Consider the following 18,009-nt stretch of genomic DNA (forward strand, 5'->3'; position numbering starts at 1 on the left):
GGCTTATTAGGCACTTTTCTATATAAGAGTTTGTGTTAATGACAAATATCATGATATTCCCATAGTATAATTATCGATTTTCTGAAGCTTATGCAGAATTAACAACCCAGCCTCCAATTGTCTCTCAGAACGGGGCATGAAAAGTTCACATATTTTGTAAATTAAAATCAATATTTTCAATCTCTCCTAAAGGTAATTTTCCTAATTTAGTGGACTTTTCCCTAACATTTATTTTCTCTTTAATTATAAAATGGCAGGTTATTGATTTTCGTATATAACCTCTTGACGCCCTGAGTGCATTTTTATTGCTAACGCAGGGTTGGGGTGGAGAGGGCAGAAGCACCTCTTAATGAGGATCTTTAATTACCAGCTGAACAGTATTAATTTGCTTTGATAAATTATGACGCACACTCTCCCTCACACACACATAGCAGGGGAAGCATTTAGAAAGACGTTGTGGAAGGCCTTTCATTTCGGGTGTTTTTCTGAACTCTTACCAAGTCCTACCTGGAAGAATGCTCAATCCAAAACTAGTCTTCAGAAGCAGGTATGCATAAATAGGCATATCCTATGAATCTCCTCCAAAGACAAGTGGATGTTTTCCTACAAAGCTGCAAGGCATTGATTATTTGCTTACATCTAATCATCCTTGGGATCCTTGGGGCTTATTCTCAAGATAAATCATTGATAAGTCAATTAAAAAAAAATGTCCAGGTAGATCTCAAAGACTTTAGCCAGCATCTAAGACCATTCCATTTTAGACTTATAAAAAAATTGAAGGCATTAAATCAAAGTATACTACCTGCAAATTATGCATTCCCAGTAGCATGCTTCAAGTTACTTAATATAATTAGAAATAGTGTTTCTAATCATCTCAATGAGGAGGCATCAAAAGGGGTTCCCCCTTCATTGTGAGCCGTTCCATTACTATCTAACAAAAAGATTAAAAAAAAAAAAACAGTGGTGCCTTTTACGGAGAATCATGATATCTGGCCAATGAAACTGTTGATTGAAAGCACACACCTTTAATCTTCATACATAAGTAAAACAAAGTAAAAATAAATAACAGAAGGTTATACACAGTTGTCGACACAGTACTGACAAATGGCAAATTCGTCCGTTTCTCAATTGCCGGTAAGACGGCAGAGAAGCTCACTCACACCGTATATCATATCTGCCAACTCATTTCTGTGATTAAATATTCCATCAGTGGGGCTATAAGGCGGCAAAGCTTAACAAGATTCATAAGATGCACCACTTGAACACACATAACTCACTTCCGTGGATGTGAGTTTGTACACCCCGCCTGCAAAGGAAAATTGGAATTGAGTTAAATTACTCCACGAGTCAATAGGGAAAGGAAAAGACCTACCAATGCAATGCAAACCTGAGATGCAGGTTAGGTCCCAATGATAACAAAGTAGAGAGATGCAGGGTGAATCAACTTAGAAACCTTGAAGATGGTGGTGAACTCTCTTCTTGGAATACCATTATTATTAGCAGTTTGGGGTTTTTTTGCAAGGGGGGGTAGGAAGCAATCCTTAATTGGACATTCCTCCTAAAAATAAACGTTTCTGGTTTCAAGACTGGGGGGGAAGTACTAAAAGAAGCAGGCTTGGCTGCAAAGTCACATTTTAAAGGTGGTCAGGTCTTGAAACTGGGTTATCCTGGGGTGATAGGGAGGATCAGATAAGATAATGAGTGGAAAAGAATTTTATAGACTGTAAAGTAAAATCAAAATATAGGAGATTAGTGTGATCACCGAAATTCCCTAGATTGTGTCCACATCGGTAAAAACCTGCCCACAGACCACATGCCTTGATATCAGGCTAGATGATGGGAAAGTGGATTGGGATCTCAATATGAAGTTTAAAAATGAAGAGGTTGGATGTAGCACTCTGTGATTGCTTATCTCGAAAGGGCAGCTGTATTTGACCTTGGATTACCCGTACAAAGGTATTGGTTTTCTATGGGCTTTTGGCCACTGTGAACCATGATTCACATATAAGAATTGAGTCAAAAGAAGGTAGATGTAGGTCTCCCCCCTGGTGGCTCCCCCCATAAGGGGTCATAGAGAGAATGACCTTTAGCCGCACTTTTGGATGGACTTCTTTCCAATTCCCCTCCTGCAGTTTGGGTACAATAGCATCTGAAAAAAAGTAAGACTGTCAGAACCTGTGATAACTGGGGTTCCTGACACAGGCTGCTTTCCTTTTATTGGCCACCATCCCAGACTTGGGTTGGGCTTGGAATGATGTGCCCAAATCCCGGGTACAGCATATGTGTTTGGGGTGACTACCTTAGCATCCTGAAAGAACGTGATGTGGGTCTGAAAGGTGTCTGCTACCACTCGGAACCCCTGAAAGCAGCTAACATTCGGGCATCCCCAGTGGCTCTAACGATGCCCACATCCACCCAAAGGACCAGCCTCGACCAGACTCAGAGCAATGGTGCCTCATGAACAGTGACCTTTGGCTCTGCAGTGTTTTGTATAATTCACACATCTGCCAGATTCAAATGCAGTGCACTTCAGTGAACTGAAACAGAAGAGTCCAGATTGAAGTCCCCAAGCAAAGGATTTTCAGCCTAGAAATGTTCCACTTCAAAGACTTTATCTCGTACATCTGTTTACCTCCGCCTCCCCTTTTGGTTGCAATTCACTTGCCTTCTCTCTTCCCCTTTCCCCATCTGTCTTATCAGATTGCACTCTATCCTTGCCCACATTTGGCCATAGTTTTTACCGGTGTCCTTCCTTCCCTGCCCCACGGAAGGAATGCAGCTCAGCTTGGATGGAATCTTTGGGGAATTTTGATCTTCAAATAGGATCAGAACTGGATTATGTGCTCAGAACTACACTTCCTTGATAAAATTAGTTCTCATTCTGTTGCACGGAAAGTCTACCAAGGAGGCCTCCCCCAAGCAGGAAGTGACAGGACTCTTAAAGGAGAAGCCCTGAGTCGGCACCATGGGAGGAAGACGAGGTTTGCCTTTCTGGCTCTGTATCGATTTCAAAGGGAGCAACCCAAAACATCAGCAACAATAAATAAGCCACTCTGGGCACTGACCCGAGCCAGGCACCGTGCAAAACACCTTGCCTCTCCTTGAATCCTCATAAAAATGTTATAGCATTCTCTTCAGTATGGAAATTTTGAAACCAGGGCTTACTGAAGAGTTTATCTCATTCCTTATGTCACAGAACTAGTATGTAAAAAAAATAGGTTTCTTATATAAAGGTCTTTTTTTCTGACCTCAGAGCCCACACTTTCCATTACCTTGTTCAGCTTACTCAGTAGGACTAGACTGGGATATGCCTGCCGTGTCTTCTATCCTGGAGGTCATAGAACATACTGAAAATGAATACAAGTATCTGTGCATGTAATATTATTTGCTGCACGCCAGACTCCACGTTGGGATCTCCACATATGTTTACAGAGATTACAACTTTGGAGGACAAGTGTCATTTCCTTCATTCTACAGATAAATTAGATATCTAGTAATGTTACGTTGTACAAGGCTGTTGACTTCAAAACTTAAAGAGCTCAGTCCAAAGCCAAATCTCAGTGATTCCAAAGCCCATCCCATTTTATTACACATTACCTCCCACATATGCTTTAGTTAATCCAGTATCTTGGATTAATGATTCTTAACTGGCAATAATTTTGCCATCTCCCCCCCCCCCCCAGAGGAACTGGGAAATTCCAGGAGACATTTTTTCATTGTCACATATTGAGGGGGGGAGGGCATAGGGTGTTGGCTACTGGCATCTAGGGGGTGGAGGCCAAGGATGCCGCATAACATCCCACCATGCACAAGACAGCCCCCACCACAAAGAATGATCTGGTGTAAAATGCTGATATTGCTGGGGTCGGGAACTGCTGTCCTGACAGAAGCAGATTAGTAAAAATGTCACATATGCACCAAATATCTTTCTCAAGCCCTACCAGTAGCTCCTGCTAAAGATGGATAAGCATCTGTAGTCATCAGTGGCAATCGAAAAGGGACCTTCGTTCAAATGTTTCCTCTTCTGGGCGTTACTTTGTGATTTTTGACTGCAGAATGGAAAAAGCATATAGCTTGATTGTATGCTGCAGAACTGTGTCAGGGGTCCATGAGACCATCCTCAGGCTCTGTGTTTGCTTAGATGTGCTCTTAGGGACTCAGCAAGGCTCTTTTAGTCACAGTTCTGATTTATTACAAAAGGATACAGATTAAAAGTCAGCAAAGGAAGTGGCACCTGGATGGCTCAGTCGGTTAAGCATCCGACTTCAGCTCAGGTCATGATCTCACAATTCAAGGATTTGAGCCCCACATTGGGCTCTGTGCTGACAGCTCAGAGCCTGGAGCCTGCTTCAGATTCTCTGTCTCCCTCTCTCTCTGCCCCTTCCCTTCTCATGTTCGCTCTCTCTCTCACTCTCAAAAATGAATAAACATTAATTTTTTTTTTTAAGAAGTCAGCAAAGGAAAAGAGCAAATGAGTTAGAATCCAGAAGAAACCAGGCAGAAGCCTCTGGGTGCACCCTTCCAGTGGAAGTACGCCTAACTTTCCCTGCAGTGGTGCCTGATGACAAACACAAAGTGCCATCAGCTGGATGTCAGTCCGCTTCCTGGGAGGCAGCCCCATAGATGTGGAGCCCCCGTATGACTGACCTCAACTACTCAAACCATAGCCCAAAGAGCAAAAGGAAGTATTCACCATAAATCACATTGCTACCAGAAACTATCTTATCAAACTGGTACTGTGTGGCCCAAGGCCTCAGGCACCCAAAAACAGTTTTGTCAGGCAGAATATTCCAAGGGTTTACAACTCATCTACCAGGAGGTGTCCAAGGGCCAGTCCTGAAGACAAGCATCCTGGGGGGAATGTGCAGGGTTTAAGCAGCCCAGACCTGTGGAGTTACCCCTTTCCTACACAACAGAAGGAAGAGGGGGAGGGGTGGGGTCGAGGAGGTAGAGAAGGAGAAGGAGAAGAAAGAGGAGGGGTGGGGGAGGAGGAAAAAGGAGAAGGAGGAGAGAGAGGCCGGTGGGGGAGAAGAAGGAGAAGCTGGTTGCGAACTCAGAATACAGAGCTCATATATATATAAGGTCATGAATGTAGTCAGGGGGAAGGATGGTATAAGATGAGACTTACCACTGCGTGTGTTGGTTCTAGGAGAAAAGATCAAGCTGGATTTAGTTATGAAAGAGAGAAAAAAAATGTGTGGCTTTTCACTTAGAGCAGGAGTCTGCAAATGTCTTCAATAAAGGGCCAGTCAGTGAATATGTGCAGCTGTGTGGGCGGGCAGACTCGCAGTGCCGAAGGCCTGTGAAATGCCAGGTAGTGTGGTAAGCACTGGGGGAGCCCCTCATCCCTCTGAAGTTCCTTAGAGCATTGAGAGCGGCAGAAAGATAAACTTAATGTATAATAAATGATGATGCCTGCCCACCAGAACGCTAAAAAAAGAACAACCCTCTCTGCATTAGGAGCTAGAGAGGGGGTATTAATTGGGTTTTGAAGGATAAGGAAGAGTTCTCCTGGGAGGAAAATGAAGAAAGATCTTTGTGGTGGGTGAGTTAGAAGGAGTTTGGTAGAACCCAGAAGGGTTTCTCAACCTTTATCTGCAGAATCCACTGAGAAGTATTAAAATTAAAAAAAAAAAAAATACAGGTGCTTGATCTGCACTGGATATAGAGATTTCTGTGGCAAAATCAGGTTCCCCCCCAAAGCTGAGAAGTACTGATCTGTTGAGATCGGAGGGTACCTTCTAGAGGAAAGTTGCAAAAGCCCTGACAATACTATATAAAAGGAATGTGGATTCTGGAATCTGTCGTTTGAGTGACAGGCAACCATTGAAAACTCTGATAATTAAAACATAGAATAAAACGAACAAGACCACCGAGCGATGAGTTAGCACTCCTATCTGCACTTGAAACAAATAATAGTCTTATCATGAGGACTCTTACAAATCTGTGAACCAAGCCCTAAAAGGCTGAAAGAGGTTAAACCGAATCAGCAACTTCTCAGCCGTTGTAGAGATCAGGCTCCAGACAGACCCCAGGATCACTAAGCCAATGCCTGACACCGAGGCTATTATAAAACTTGTTTTCTGGCTTTGTCCCGATCTCTTCCTAGAAAAGCAAATCTGCAGACTTTAAAAATGATACGATTTCATTTTTCTTTTTTTACTGTTTTAACTTGTGTCGCCATTCGATTATAAATCACGTAGTTTTAGTGCTTCCCACTTTTCGCGTTCTTGTCAAAATTTATAGTTCAGTGTTATTCGCTCCGACCAATTAAGTTGTATATAAATAAAGACGAATAGGCCAAATATTGTTTAATACCCTGTATGTTAATTATATGTAGATAATCATTCTCTAAGTATCAAATGAAGCCGTCTTTTAAAAACGTAGTGTTGAAGAACCAACAACACAAATAGCAAAATCCTACTTAAATTAACTACGTGGGTGACAGTTAATGCATTTCTAGAACTTCTGTGGACCTGTTACAACCCATTACAGTCGAAATATTGGTTCATGAAAAATTAATAAAGCCAATGGAAGATGGAACCCAGCATCTGTATTAGCTGTTTACACGAAAAGAATCAGGCAGAATTAATTATGCCGTATGCTACAATCTAATGAGTTTTTCATTAAACAGTATACCATTACGGAGACTGAACAAGGATTATTCAGAGAATAATGCCAAAGGCTGTTTTTTTTTTATTTATTTTTTTATTTTTTGGAGGAGATTAAGTTAGTTAATGGGTTTTACATTTAAACCCAACGCAGAGGTTAATCGATGTACGCTTACCATTATATTAAACCCAGTGTCGTTTTAAAAACAGGAACACCCCAATATCACTGATATTTCCTCTGGGGGAAAAAAAAGATGAGTCTATTTGTGTGTTTCTAGTGTTTGTTTGATAGACATATGATATTGTAAAGACCTTCTGAATTAATTTTGTCATTTTTGAAAACCGTTTTCACCAGCTGAAATATTCTATTTGCTTTCAGCCCACGGGTGTGCGTGTGTGTGTTTGCGGTGTGGGAAGCTTGTTTAAACAAATGTATCTGATTTTTCTTTGGGAGATTCAAAGTGGAAGTACATTTTCTGCTCTTACCAAAAGAGTGGGGTCAGGAGTTTAAACCTAAACTGGGATGGGAAGGACACTCTGGATGAATCTCTACCCCCATTCCACAAATACTTCCAGTTCCCCCTAAAATACAGCTCTGTACTAGCAAGTGAAATACAAGAGGGGTCCCAAGGGAAAGCCATCTAGGGGGGTTTGGGGCTTCTGCAGCATCTCAGAGGTTCTTATCCCTAGGAAGAAGAGAGAAAGAAACAGGGAGAGAGGAAGAGAGAAAGAGAGAGGGAGAGAGAGAGAAAGGCAGTCTGGGTGATTTGTAGAGACTTGTAAACTCCACACATTTTAGCTGAAGTGCAATTTCTCATTTGTTTCCTTCATAATAGATTAAAAGCTAAAATGTCTTTACGAGATGCAAGATGAATGTAGTTGAAGGGGGTCACATCTCAGTTCCAGGGAGGAGTGTCCTCTCCCCATCCCCCTTTGAGGCCCCGCCACAAGGCGATTTGGGGCCCACACCCATGCAGCCCCATCTCCTGATTCCTCAAGAGAAGCCAGACACCTGTCTTGTGACATGAAATTTCCCCAGTGTAAGTGTTGGCAATTAATTCCCAACCTTAAAATGCTCTCCATTCATTGTTATGTGTAGCATTCTGAGGCCACACCCCACAGTTCAGCAGCCGTCAACGTGCTTCCCCATTCTTCAAGGAACAGTGGGACAAAAGTAGTCCCAAAGTGCTGTATTTGGGGATTCAAAGTCATAGTAATATAATAATACTGTATGTTCTTTATATATATTATTCAGTAATAATTCTTATTACTGGGGCCACTTACTATCTACAATTTGTCAAATCCTTCCGTGTAGCAGATCTGATCCTTTCAATTCTCAGTGAAGTAGGGTTTTTTTGTCCCTATTTTACAGATGTGAAAACCAAGTCTGGGATGTTAAAGGACTTGCAGAAGATCAAAGAAACTTACACTTAGTGAGGCCAGAACACAAAACTAAGCGTTAAAACTCTCAAAGCTCATGCTTTTTCAGCTGCACTGTGAGACCTTGAGAGTTCACCATTTCTCCGCCCTCTTACTTCCTTACATTCCTCCCTGTCTTACTGAGATCTTGCAAGTGGGATTTTCTTATCTATAGAAGATACATCCTGCCCAGAGGCTTCCTTGGTTGGATTTAAAACCCTATCACAGATTCTTAAATGTGATCATGAGGTTCTAGCAAACATTTTTAGCCTGGAAGAGTCAGGTGTTTCCAGCCAGAAGGCAACTGTGGAACTGTTTGATGTGGCTTTAGTGCAAATGGGGTAGATTTATCACCCCACTGTTGGAGAGGATGTTTCAACACCTAAAGACCTAGGATCACCATTAATAAGCAGATGTAGCTTCGTTAGTGAGTCTGAGCTCCGGATTCGCACCAAGCTGACTCAGATTTGTTTGGTCTCCTATTTTTCTCTCTCTGGGCCTTACCTTCCGTGTGGGTTTGATAAGAAAAAGAAAAAACAAATCATAGTGTGTGCACGGCATACCTGGTTCAATACCTGAAACTCAGTGGCATCATTAATATTAGCTGTACTTGACTTCGCTTAAGCATTTTACTATTGTTAGCAGCCTAGGGCATCCCCTGGGAGCAGATTAGAAATGCAGATTCTCATGACCCACTGCAGATGAGAATATGCATTGTAAAATCGTCCCCAGGTGATTCAGCACCCCTTAGAATGTTAGAAGCAAGGCTCTATCTAAGGTTGCCCTGACCTAAATACTAAGGGCCATAACCCTGAAGGCCAAATACCTTAGGAGAGAAAAGTGTTTCCATTGTTTTCATTATGGTTACCTTGCTGGCCTTCCACAAATATCTCACAGGACAATTTTTTTCTTGTTGTTTTATTGTCGTGAACAGCAATGAATCAGAAAGAAAATTTTGGCGAGCATTCAAAGAATATGTCTTTAAATTTGGGGGGTTGATTGTTTTTAACAAAAATGAAATAAAGTTAAATTTTAGAAAGTACTGATCGAATGATATTCTCTGAAATAGTCAGTGACAGCTTGCCAGGGAGGGACTAATGCAGTCCCTTTGGTGTCTTCCAAACAGAAAGGGGACATTAGAACAGGGGTCAGCAAACCTTTCCTGTAAAGGTCTGGAGAGTGAATATTTTAGCCTTTGTGGGCAATAAGGTGTCTGCTGTAACTGCTCAGCTCTGTCTTGTAGGATAAAAACAGTCATAAGTAATATGTAAAGGAACAAGTGTGGCTGTATTCCAAGAACACTTTCTTGATAGATACTGAAATTTGAATTTTATGTGATTTTTCACTTTGTCACCAAATATTGTCCTATACTATGGATTGCTTTTCAACCATATAAAAATGTAAAAAAACATTCTTAGATCACAGTCCATCCAAAAACAGTGCTAGGCTGGATTTGGCCAAAAGGCTCTAGTTTGCCTCCACCTGATTTAGAAGATGAGCCTTAAATCCATGGGTCCAGGAATCTGGTTGGTTTGACTTGCATTCAGCACTGTAAGATTTCTATCTGTGTGACCTTGGGCAAAACTCTCTATGTCTCAGTATCCTCATCTATTAAATAGATGTAATGATAGTACCTGTCTTACAGGATTCATAGTAGGGGATAATAATCCAAATTAAGCATCAAGTGGGTTTGCTTAGTACTTATCGGGTATTTGATAAGTAACTTTTGGAATCGCTACCACTGATGTGTTTATTATCATATTGCGTCAATGGAATATTTTCTGTAAAAACCACTCTTAGCCAGAATTTTGGTGGCAGAAAAATAAGAGCCGTTCAAGTAAGTCATTGCAGTTTTTTAGTCACAGATAATCAGGGAGGAAGTTGTACAGAGATCTTCGTAGTATTCCTGGAACGTTTTTTGTTTTTGTTTTTGTTTTTTTGGTACAGTCTGAAATTATGTCAAAAAGAAAAGTGAAAAGAAAAAAAAAAAGGAAGAGATCATGTATTTCTTTTTAATTATTATGAAAATCCAAACTTGTATAATAAATTGGAGTGAGAGATTATTTATACTGTATACAGATTCACTTCAGGGCTCCTTTAACTATGGAAGTCCCCTGGTTCAATTAAAACATGATTCACTTTATAAGACTGAAATATACAGACAGATTTTCTGCAACATCTGTGCCTAAATGCAAATACCTCAGTATTTAAAGTTGGGCCATAACCCTTCAGAGAGGCTCATCTTTCAGGCATGTATAAAAGCATTAAGTATTAGCTGTGAAAATACTCTTACATGGATTAGCTGAATGCTGGTCTATGTTGAAAAATGCATAACTAAAGGGGCACCTGAGCAGCTCAGTCTGTTAAGTGTCCAACTTCAGCTCAGGTCAAGATGTCGAGGTTCATGAGTTCTGGCCCCTCATCGGGCTCTGTGCTGACAGCTCAGAGCCTGGAGCCTGCTTCAGATTCATTGTCTCCCTCTCTCTCTGCCCCTTGCCTGCTTGTACTCTGTCTCTCTCTGTCTCTCAAAAATAAATAAGCATTAAAAACAATTTTTTTAATGCATATCTGAGGTGGGGGGAAAGGTATCTATAGCTCAGGGGGACTTTGGATAAATGTGTTGATTGGAGGCAATAACCTCCATGGACTGAGACCACATGGCTCCCTCCCAGACCTCTATATCTAGCATCTAAGTTTGGTGCTTGAATGGCCCTCACGTAGTACAGAGCCTCACTGATCCTCAGGGCAGAGCTCCCATGAGGCAGGCAGGTGTATTAGTGTGTTGGGGTTGTCATGCCAAGGCACCACTGACTGGGTGGCTTGAACAACATAAATTTATTTTCTCACAGTTCTAGAGGCAAGAGGTTCAAGATCAACGGGTGGGCAGAGTTGGTTTCTTCTGAGGCCTCTCTCCTTGACTGGTCGATGGCCGTCATCTCCCCGAATCCTCACATGGTCTGTGTCCTAATGTACTCTTCTTATAAGGACATCAGTGACACGGAATTAGGGTCTACCTTAATTTTAATCTAATTACCTCTTTAAAGAGCCTATGTCCAAATACAGTCACGTCCTGAGGTCCTGGGGGTTAGGACTAAACTGTATGAATTTGGAGGGAACACGCTTCAGTCCATAAAAGTAGGGCAGAAATGAGAATGTCTTCATCTGGTTGGGAAATCAAGTGTGGCCTCCCTAGGATTATGCTGTTGGTGACTTTGCATACCTTCTTTGCATACCTCTTTGCAGCCCACCTGCAAAGAGTTTGACAGATTAGTTAGGACTGGGTGTTGTTACTCTTTGGTCGAAATGCCAAAAAAGCAGAGACGAAAGTTGTCAGCATACAAAAAGCGAAGATAAAAAATAAATAGGCTCTATCTCTTTGCCCATACAAGTTCTCAGACCAGATATATTCAGCCATTTTTACTTTTTATTCCTACACCTGTGGAAGATGCCCTTAGGCCCGGATTACTCAAAGTGCATCCACGGAGCAGGAGAATCCCCTGGGTTGCTGATCAGGAGTGCAGATTTCTGACCAGCCCAGTGGCGTTCTCTGGGAGTGGTGCCTTTGAAGGCACACGACTTATCATTCTTCCCAGGGGATTCCTAAAGTCTCCCAGGCTTGGAAAACCTCCCGTTTTAGGAAGGCAAGCACTCACAGTGCTGAGGTTTGGGGGACTGGCTCTCCATTGTTTCTCCAAGGGTGGTCCCCTGACAACAGGCGACACTGTTGAAAATGCAACCCTGGAAGTAGGACCTGGTTTTCTGTGTTTAAAAAATCCCCTAGGTGGTTTTGATGATGCAGGTGATTATAAGAACCAGCGGGGACTGAGGGCAGGGCATGACACCTTCTTAAAGTACCCCTCCTATGAAAAGGACCTTTGCAGGTTCCTCTTTCAGTGAACTATCTCTTTGTCACCCGCTCAGAGGTAGTTTTTCCAATTAGGACCAATGTTTTCCTGTTTATATATTTTAAGTTTACTTATTTATTTTGAGGGGCAGGGGGGGTGGGGTGGAGAGTGGGGGAGGGGCAGAGAGAGAGAGAGAGAAAGAGCGAGAGAATGAATCCCAAGCAGACTCCATGCTGAAGCTCGGGGCTCAACCTCACGAACCATGAGATCATGACCTGAGCTAAAATCAAGAGTCAGCCTCTTAACCAACCCAGCCACCCAGGCGTCCCTCCTATTTGTATTCTAATTTAAAACAATGCCTAAAAACTCCTTCTGTGACAATGGAAGTAAGGAGTCACTGATAAAATGAGTAATGTTCTAGAAGTCTAGATAGCTTGTTTCTTACCTGGAATTCGCCTCTGACTGATGATAAGTCTTTTCATAAACGACATCCTTGTTCTGTGCCATTTTTCCCGTCTCTAAAGAGGGAATAATAGTACCTGACACCAGTTATTAGGGAGGAATAAATGCAGTGTAAAAATTTTTTTGGCAAATATTGAATAAAGGCTTCCTTTTTTGTGTAGAAAATGAAAGTATTGTTTTTAGCTGTAATTACTATAACTATAGTAATACATTTTTAGTTATGACTGCAGTATATAACAAAAATATGGAATAACCAGTTTGCCAGTCAAAATGGTCACGCTTAATAAAAATTATGCCAAAATTACTTTTAAACTTTATTGATCTCAGCGAAGCAAAGTAAATAACCATGGTGTCTAAGGTTTTGGGGGTCAATTCAGACTCATTCCTTTGTTCACTTTCTTGTATATGTATTTGTTCCTGAACCTATGAGTACGAAAAGAGACAGTGTGTCGTTCTTTTGAAGGATGCATGAGGCTTAGTAGGTGTGGCCCCAGAACCCACACAGTGTCCGACAAGTGGTAGATGTCAATACGTCCCCACCAAATTAATGACCGTCCTTGCAAGCCACCTTTCCTTAGCTGAGCACTAGAGACAGAGAAGCTCTATACTGGTCTCCTGTGTTCATTCACCATTTGCCAGCGGGGCTTTCCTCTTAGCCCTCTTTCCAGAGTCACTAGGCTAAGTGACATTGGAAAGCAGGATCCTAGCAAAGGGCTCCGTTTTCAAGTGACTCAGGATTAGCACAGAGATGCTTGTGGAGGTTCAGACAGCATGTGAGACCCTCAGAACCTTCCACAGTAGGTCTTCCCCAATCCCCATTGGCTCTTGGAAGATTAATGAAGTGTTGTTGTTATCTTTGTGTCTTTAATTTTTTGTTTCTTTGTTTTTATTTCGGTAGAGATAGGAGCAGCTCTCCAAACATTCTAGCTCATCTGCACCTCGAAGCTAGAGAAGTGAGCCACTCCAAGTTGCTAAGCAGTTGAGGTTGACATGTTCTTTGACAAGCAGTTTCTCTAACATGATTTTTTCCTTCTTTCTTTCTTTCTTTTTTTTTTTTTTTTTTTGTGGAATTCAGAAAATACAGGAAGGGCCTAGTCATTCACACTGGGCTACTTGGAACTCTGCCTATTTGGTGCTAAAATGGAAGGGCAGACTTTCAAAACAGCCTCTCTTTTCTACCTTGCCCTCATCCATTCTAATTGTACTTCTTAGGAGTGCCACATGGCTGCCTGTCTGAAAGTCTGTAGTTTCTCTCATCAGGTTCCCCCGCTCCCCACCGCCCGCCTCTAAGCCTAGGTCCCAGGATCCATGGGGATGAAAGACGACTGAGACATGACTCATGGCCTCTTGGAGTTGGTAGCATCCATGGTCAGACACTCATTAGATAGATCAGTACAACAATCTAGAAAAGCAGAGGAAGGAAACTGAACTTGGCAAGTAGAGGCACGTAGATCTGGTTTCTAGGAGGCGAAGCCAGAGCAGAGTCCATAAGGGGGAGAAGAAGCAGCCTCTGTAAAGGCAGAGGTGTGAAAATGCACCTTTGTTCCAGCTGGTTTGACTCCAATTTCCTCACCTAAGAGTTGGCAGCAGAGTAGAAAGTTTAGATGCTTCCTCTTCCCTGTCTGTGATAGGAATTACCCCTCTGAGACTTCTCCATGTCCCTCGAGGGGCCAAGAATGATCCCCACAGCTGTGGGAGTCTTCAGGTAAGAAGAAAGGGCTGGGTTTCCTACCTGAGACATAGACCTTGGCTCACTGTCTGTCAGCTGGAGGGTTCCGAATCCTGCCGGAGTGGCCCTGTAGATATGCTGAAATCTTGGATGCTGATGATGGTGGCATCACTGAGTATGACAGTCAAAGGCTCTGATTATTCCAAAGTGTCGGTCTGCCGTGTGGAGCCAGTTCCTGCCAGGCACAGAACGAGGCTGCTTAGATTTCATATTAATGTGAGTCAACCTTAAAAGAACCAGAGAAGAGGAGGAAACAAGTGAATCCCGTAGATAGATAGGTTTATAACTCACTCCTTGTGGACTTTAGGCATGCACATCCCCAGCTATAAACAAGGGGCAAAAGCAGGCTCCCTCGGGAAAGATTGGTTGGACAAAGCACTATTTTTAGCAAAGAATCTAGAAGTGTCTTTACAAATATAATAATTTTAATCATACTCATCAATCCTTCTGAAGGTCAGGTATTTTGCTACGGGCTGGGAATAGTTGAGAATGGTTTGGCTCCGACCCAGGGGAGGCTCGCTGTGACTAAGACCAATATGTAAATGAAAAGTTTCAGCACAAGCGTGATAAAGGACTGACTAGGGAGATTTTTCTAAGTGTGATGGGAGTATAGAATGGGGAATGACCCACTAACTCCTGGGGACAAGGAAAAGGAGAGGAGATTTTAAGTGACACACTTGGAATTGGGGTGAGGTCTACATAAAATTAAACGTGAAATTCCCAGAATTCCTCCCTAGATGACATAAAGAGGTCAGTTTCATACGGTTGAACCTAACAGACGGAGCAGGAATGGCATGGATGTTTCATCCGTCCACCAGCTGATTAAATGGTAGCAACTGCCTAGAAGCTGTGTTAAGAAGGATTCTGAGGATTCCAGAATAGGAAAGGATACTGTGGAAATTGATGAACGGTCTGTCCTAGGTAGGGAATGATGTCCAGTGGTAGAAATTGAACACAGTTGCCATCTTTAAATTCTAAGGAGGAAAGCCCTCCTTCCTCTCCTCCCACAAAAGCCTGGATATTAGAGTAAAATTGCTTTATAAGCAAAGGCACAGAAGTCTGACAAGTATAGGATGTCACCATGGTGGCCGACAGTTCATGCTTAAATGGAGGTAAAAGGTCTATGTTGGGGGGATGGGGCATGGATGGAAAATGCAGTGCAAGAGGTTCATTAGAAAGCTGTATCACAAGGTGCCTTGAATGACCTTGTAAACACGCTTCATGCTGCCACATTGTACCTTATTATCTATTTGACTTACTTTTTGAAACGAACGCACATGACCCACCCCCACCCCCCAAAATGCATGGAGGTTACAATGTTCTTCTCTGCCTCTTTGTTTTTGTTTAATTCAAAGCATTCTCTCAAGAAAAGGTCACAGAGTACTAAGAGAACATACAATAAATACTTTGCAAATTAGAGGATGTTTTTTAGGTAAAATAAAAACCAAGTCCTGTGACAGTATAGGTTTTGTTTTACAAAGGTCAGAATTATTGCATAAAGAATTGGTGTTTTTTTTTTCGCTACCAAGAGGACGTCCAAAGAAGTTATTTCAATCCAGTTTCTCAGAATCTACAGCATAAGAGCATTAGGAAAGCTTCATTATGCCCTGCCAGGATTTAGCTTTCTAGAGGGAATCTGTGTTGTGTCCCAATGGGATTCTGTAAATTGCATTGAGAGTGTTGAAAATTGACCCTAAGGTTTTGACTGCACAATACCGCAATGTCCTTCTGGATATATTTTTGCTACAACTGTGCTATGTTTCTTTTGAAACCACAGCCCGCCAAGAAACTTCAGATCTCATTTTGAAAAGTGGTTTTTAACCAGAAGTGGATAGGAGAGACCCATGGAATTTCTCACGGGTCCCCCCCTAGAAGGTGCTGATGTGGCAGCCATCGGTGTATCCTATAGAGATGTTACGGTGTATCTAAGGTTCTAGCAATGAGCAAGAACACAGAGATGGATGCGTCTGCAAAGTCAGACTCGGTACTCATTGATAAAGAAGAGCGGGGGTCAGGGCATGTCCTCCGGGTGGGTAGCCCATCCTGTTGGTTGATTTTGGACCCCATGCCCCAAAGATCTGGTGTTCAGTTTGTCTGCTGTTAATTGCCATACTATGCCAGTTTCTTGCCCAAACCAGAAGGACTTGCTGAGGAGAAATCAGACCATGTGAATGAAGTCCCCGCTTATATGTTGGTTAAGTTTTTTTCTTTTTTCTAATAAACTAGAAAGAACCATCACTTCAGCAAAGTCTGATCATGACTCAGGCCCAACCAGACTCTGAATACATTCACTGCCAAGAGGTCATTCACTCATACCCAGACTTTTGTGGGGGGCTCTTCTCCGGCTGTAAGTGTAGGATACCAGGGTAAGCGTCAGAAGGATCAGGGGACATTTCTTCAGATGGTCCATGGGCTGCTTCTCCTTGTCAAAGAATGGATGGATGTGGCTGAGCCAGTGAAGGAGGGAGGGATTGTAATAGAGCTTTGCTTTACCTGGAAATCATGTACAAAACCCAGGGAAACACAGGGAACAGAGGGTAGAAGTGGCATCTGCAGAAGCCTTCTCAGCCCTCCTCATGGGATCCATGCATCCTGGCTCCATACCTGAAGGATGGTGGAGCGGAGGTCATGGACCTGTGTTTCGTTTTTCACTTCACGAAAGATGGCGGCCTCTTAATGGTTCACATGGCAATCCCTCTCTGCTTGGCAAACCCCCACTCACGCTGCAAGTTTTAACTACACTTCCTTTGGCCTTGGGAAAGATACTTTAGGATTCTAGAACCCCTTCGTGAGCAAGGGGGGGCAAGTCTCCAAGCATATGTAGGTGAGCTCACAGTAAGGCAGGCTTCTTCTCATGGGGGAAGCCTTCCGGCTGTGGCGATAGGTAGCGGATCCAAAACCAAATGGAGGCACTGCCCTTGCCCAGCCAGGCAAGTGAACAGAAAACACAGGAGCCCATTTCCGTCGTCAGTAATGGGCTGACAGTTCCTCAGACGTGTCTCTCATCCTTTTCAAAGTCTCTGAATGTGAGCTTTGCAGCAGCAGGAGAACGGATTTGATACCCTGAGGATTCCTGACCCTGCTCATCCTCAGAGTGGGTGGATGTTCAAAACACATCATAGATTGAGGAGATATCTCCAGATTCCACCGTGCTTCCCCGCTGTAAAATTCCATTGTGCCAGGAGAAGCCCGGTGCCCTTTGCTTTAAATCAGGCAGAGGACAGTCAGCTCTGAATTGCAGGCTTGGTGAGACAGCTCTCCCACTGGAAGCCTGAGAGCTTTTGGGAACAAGTGGGAAACCGCAGAAGCCAAAGACTGTCTCACCTCAAGCCCAGCGTGGGCCCCCAGATGGGTCACTTGGAAGGTGAAAGTTGCATTCATTGCCTCCCTGCTGTACTTCTGTTCTTCCCCTGAAGAACGAATTCAGAAGGTGTAAAGTGTGGGGGAGGAAAAGTTTTCTCCAAACAAAGCCCTGCACGTGCTGACCCTTTGCTAAGTGATGATTAGGTGGCAACCCCTGTGTTGGGCGCATCTCTAGCCATACGATTCACGACCCTTTCTGGAGGTAGGTATATTCACCCCATTTTCCAGATGGGAATCCCAAGGCACGGAGAGGTACAGTGACTTACCAAGATCACACAGCTAAGTGGTGTCTGAGCCAGGCTTATCATCTACTTCCCTCTGATAATTCTTAGGCTCCCTCTGAAGTATGCCACACTGCCACCATCACTGATCTGAAGGCGGGTCCTGGGGCTTGCCAGACCCCGCTACGCAAAGCCCTGATGACAAGGAGTGACGTTTTCTTGGAGGGCTGGGGAGGGTGGGCTTCCGAGTCCCTTCGGCTGAGATGGGGCTCCCGTGGGTGTTCCCACGATGGGCACGGGGATGTGGCTATGTGTTCGTGTCTCTGCCTTTCTTGTTTGCGTTGCCGTGAACTCTCAGG

The 18,009-nt window shown here is 43.1% G+C and overlaps 1 protein-coding gene across 41 annotated transcripts in view; it reads left to right on the top strand.

The window, feature by feature from the left end:
• The window catches only part of RBFOX1 (RNA binding fox-1 homolog 1), a 2,061,409-nt gene that overhangs the window by 1,958,021 nt on the left and 85,379 nt on the right, over positions 1 to 18,009 (top strand). The window lies entirely within an intron of this gene.

This window comes from Panthera pardus, unplaced genomic scaffold, assembly GCF_024362965.1.
Source record: "Panthera pardus isolate Hobbes unplaced genomic scaffold, ASM2436296v1 HiC_scaffold_5, whole genome shotgun sequence".
Classification (NCBI taxonomy): domain Eukaryota; kingdom Metazoa; phylum Chordata; class Mammalia; order Carnivora; family Felidae; genus Panthera; species Panthera pardus.